The sequence below is a fragment of the Lactuca serriola genome, chromosome 2 (assembly GCF_051521515.1).
Source record: "Lactuca serriola cultivar US96UC23 chromosome 2, Lser_US96UC23_V15, whole genome shotgun sequence".
Taxonomy (NCBI): domain Eukaryota; kingdom Viridiplantae; phylum Streptophyta; class Magnoliopsida; order Asterales; family Asteraceae; genus Lactuca; species Lactuca serriola.
This window is the reverse complement of record NC_136409.1, coordinates 167,785,746-167,789,862: the sequence shown is the minus strand read 5'-3', so window position 1 is coordinate 167,789,862 and position 4,117 is coordinate 167,785,746.

The window sequence follows — 4,117 nt, the reverse complement described above, 5'->3', positions numbered from 1 at the left end:
ACTTAAAGAGATTAATTGAATAAAGGGGTATAAACTGTCAATTGTATGATAGTTGTACTTTGGGCTATAAATCTCTTATGGATAATGGTGGACGATTTCTAGGGCTTTGGATAGGCTTAGATTTCGTCCAAGACTTATCAATTAGGGTATTGGATTGCTTAGGCCTAAGTTATCCAATTAGGGTTTAAGGGTGAAACCCTAGGAGCCGTACAAGTATAAATAGACCCTAGGGGTCAAGGGAAATCGGCACTTGTGCTTTAGAAAGAAACCCTGGCCGATTTTGATCCCCTCTCCTCTCTCTCAAATCATCCTCTTGCTAGTTGGTGTTTGTAAGCCATTAGAGGAGTGACAATTGTGACTCTAAAGCTCCAAGGACAAGAAGATCAAGCAAGTGATTCAAGGTAAACTTCTAATTCTGATTTCATATTGTTATTATAATCTATTAGCCATTAGAAGTCTTGGATTGAATGCATGTTTAATTAGAGAAACCTAGATCCAAGCATTAGGGTTTGCATGTGCACATAGGAATGTTTATATGGCTAAAACCCATCACATTTTTGTAGATATAAAATACATATACAGTTCAAATCATTGAAAACATGTATAACAATGTTCATCCAACATAGATAGCAAGTATTCAGATAATATGCACATATAGCACGTAATTTATGTAAAATACTTCATATATATGTGTAAGCTGAGAGTAACTATGCACTCACCTGAGTAGGTAGTGACTCGGCGCTTGGACAACACTTCGTTACTCTTAACACACTTTTCCTTCGGCAAAACCTAGTATCATTGCCACTAGGGTTTAGTCTAATATTCACCGCGACTAATTAATAATCTAGCTATTATTACTATTATATAAGCGTTAAAAGATACTTATATAACCCATAATAATAGCCCAAGTAATTATTATAAGGTCCTAATAACATTACTATATTGTAACATAAGCTATACTAAAGATAGGATAGGTACAGCTCACTTACAACGGGTTTTTCGCAAAACCGGGCTTCGCTGGAGCAGCGTTCCCGATCCGAAAGGCTCTTTTCTTGGGACTTCGGGAGCCTCGGGGCTTCCTTCGAGTGCTAAGGGGTTTACCTAGACCTTAGGGGGGTTAGGATAGGCTAGAGAGAGAGTATAGAGAGAGAAAGAAGTGGGGAAAGGTGTGAGAAATGAGATAACCCGACACTTCTATTTATAGGGTGAAATCCTAACGGACTCGCCAAGTCGGTTCACTAACTCGCCGAGTCGGTTCACTGACTCGCCGAGTCAGTGCCACGTGTCATCACCCGATGGCTTTCCTTGGGGAGAAAGCCTTGGCCCATATTCAGTCACGTCACCCCTTTTACAGCAGCACCCTACCGACTTTTAAACCCCGTAACTTTCGTATACGAGCTCCATTTTTGACGTTCTTTTTTTCCACGCGTAGTTAAAGACAAGATCTACAACTTTCATTTAGACTCCGTTGGCTAATTCTCGACCGATCTCAAATTTAATAGTAGGAGGCGTTTAGACTGTTAAATGACCACGAAGAATTCGTAACTCCTTCATACGAACTCCGTTTTCGTCTATCTTTTTACCGTTGAGTTCCTATTAATGAGATATTCAACTCTCATTTAGGTCGCGTAAGCCAAAAACCGCTCGAACTAAAATTCGAGTTTCGGGTCGTGCATTGCTAAGTCGAATCTTAGAAAAATCATAACTTTTTCATACGAAGTCAGATTTGGGCGTTCTTTTTATGGATTTTCTCGGTTTAACATATTCTACTACTTTCGTTTGGATCACTAAGGCTAAAAAGTCCTCCATCGTAAATTCACTATTTACGTCTCCCGGTGCCGTGTCGGTTTTGCCGTAAAACTTCGGCGAGCCATAACTTCTTCGTTATAACTCGGATTTTGGCATTCTTTATATCCCCGGAATCCTTGTTTCGACCACTAAAACTTTATGTAAAGATATCGTAATTATCTCAAACTTTAATTTTGACGCTTATTTTTATTCCTTATTAATTATACATTTATAATTAAATAATAAGCACATAAATACACATAATTCACATAATACTCAAATATTTCATCTTTATTATTTCAAAATGAGTTACAATAGTTGACCTAGACTATTACATTGTCAAAAATGCTTAGCCCCGAAACCCGGGTGTTACAATTCTCTCCCCCTTAGGATGATTCCGTCTCGGAATCATGCATTAGCAAACGGATGTGGGTAGCGACTCATCATGTCACTTTCTGTTTCCCAAGTGAGATTCGGCGCATTTGAATGTTTCCATCGGACTAGCACTAAGTCGACCATCTTGCGTCGTAACTTCTTCGTCTTACGGTCAACAATTGCCTCAGGCTCTTCGATTAGCCTCTTATTCTCATCCATTCTTAACTCCGATATTGGAATTATGTCGGGAACTTCTCCCATGAATTTCCTCAGATAACACACATGGAAGGTTTTATGAATACCATTGAGTTCTTCGGGCAATTCCAGCTTGTAAGCTTGGTTCCCAATCTTCTAAAGAACTTTGAACGGTCCAATAAACCTTGGACTCAACTTTCCTCATTTCCCGAATCTTATAAGTCCCTTCCACGGTGAGACTTTAAGCAAAACCGAATCCCCAACTTCGAAGGTCATCGGTCGTCTTTTCTTGTCAGCATAGCTCTTCTGACGATCCTGAGCTGCTAACATTCTTTCCCTAATCACCTTCAACTTCTCAGCAGTCTCGTGGACTATCTCGGGGCCCACAAACTGCTTCTCTCCAGCTTCAAGCCAACAAGACGGTGTACGACACTTCTATCCATACAAGGCTTGATAAGGTGCCATCTTGATGCTCGAGTGGAAACTTTTGTTGTAGGAAAATTCTACCAGAGGTAAGTGCTCATCCCAGTTCCCTTGGAACTCGAGGGTACATGCTCTCAGCATATCTTCCAGTGTCTGAATCGTTCTTTCGCTCTGACCATCAGTCTGCGGATGGTAAGCAGTACTCAAACATAACTTTGTACCCAACTCCTCTTGTAGACTCCTCCAAAACCTCGACGTGAAAAGACTATCACGATCTGATACAATCGTAAGAGGAACACCATGAAGTCTTACTATCTCTTTCACGTAAACATTTGCGAGCTTATCTATAGACCACTTCTCGTTGGATGCTATGAAGTGTGCACTCTTGGTGAAATGATCCACGATCACCCAAATCATGTCGTGTCCGTTCTTCATCCTGGGTATTTTAGTCACAAAATCCATGGTGATGTCCTCCCATTTACCCATGGGTACGGGTAAAGGTTCCAAACTCCCATACGGTTTTTGATGTTGTGCCTTAACTCTCGCACATGTCACACACTCGGCCACGTACTTCGCAACATCGAGCTTCATCGTCGGCCACCAGTAGTAGGGTTTTAGGTCCCTATACATTTTAGTGCTACCGGGATGAATCGAGTACATGGTCTTGTGGGCTTCTTCCATCAGAAGATCTCTTATTCCTCCCGTCTTAGGTACCCAAATTTGATCTTGGAATACCTTCAGTCCTCGGTTGTTTGTACCGAACACTAACATTTTGCCCAAACGTTCTTCCTTTCGGTCATTCTTCTCTAAAGATTCTTCTTGAGCTTTCCTGATACTTTCCACAATCGTCGAGACGACTTCAATTCTCAACGCTCTTGGCCTTTTCCTTTCAAGATTGACTTTACGACTAAGAGCATCAGCAACAACATTTGCTTTACCGGGGTGGTAAAGTATCTCACAGTCGTAGTCCTTGAGTAGCTCTAGCCAGTGTCGTTGCCTCATGTTCAACTCTTTCTGATTAAAGAGATACTGGAGACTCTTATGATCAGTGAACAACTTGCACTTCGTGCCGTAGAGGTAATGCCTCCATATCTTTAGAGCGAAAACTACCACTACCAACTCCAAATCATGAGTGGGGTAGTTCTTTTCGTGCTCTTTCAGTTGTCGAGATGCATATGCTATCACCTTTTCTCTTTGGGTCAGAACACAACCCAAACCGACTCCAGAAGCATCACTATAAACCGCGAAATCTTCAAGTCCATCGGGTAGAGAAAGTATCGGTGCTTCACATAACTTCTTCTTTAGCTTCTCGAACGCCTCTTCGTGTTTCTCACTC